The sequence below is a fragment of the Meleagris gallopavo genome, unplaced genomic scaffold, assembly GCF_000146605.3.
Source record: "Meleagris gallopavo isolate NT-WF06-2002-E0010 breed Aviagen turkey brand Nicholas breeding stock unplaced genomic scaffold, Turkey_5.1 ChrUn_random_7180001953184, whole genome shotgun sequence".
Taxonomy (NCBI): domain Eukaryota; kingdom Metazoa; phylum Chordata; class Aves; order Galliformes; family Phasianidae; genus Meleagris; species Meleagris gallopavo.
In genome coordinates this window covers 2,116-2,631 of record NW_011214215.1, presented here as the reverse complement: position 1 = coordinate 2,631, position 516 = coordinate 2,116, and positions in this window count along the sequence as shown.

Genomic DNA, 516 nt, shown 5'->3' with positions numbered 1-516 from the left:
TGCAACCCATCCAGCTGCTGTGCCACCGTCCCTGTTGCAACGCAACTCCTGCTGCAACACACTCCCTGCTGCAAAGAGCTTTCCCACACTTGCAAGCTCCTGATAGCACTTCCTCCTTGCAATGCCCTCATTGTTGCAATGCCTTCCTCCCTGCAATGCTTTCCTTGTTGCAACGCCTTCCTTGTTGCAACTCCTTCTTCCTTGCAATGCATTCCTTGTTGCAACACCTTCCTTGTTGCAACGCCTTCCTTGTTGCAACGCCTTCCTTGTTGCAATGCTTTCCTTGTTGCAATGCCTTCCTTGTTGCAACGCCTTCCTCCTTGCAATGCACAGCTCCCTTGCACTGTGCTCCCTGTTGCAGGTACGGCCGGCGGTCCAGCAGCCAGGCGCTGTGTGAAGAGCCCATGGGTGCTGCTGGGTGCTGAGCACCGGGTGCAGCGCTGACTGTGGGGCCCAGCAGTTCCCCGGGGGAGGGGGGAGCTGCAACATCTGCAGCCCCTCAGCCCCCCTCACACC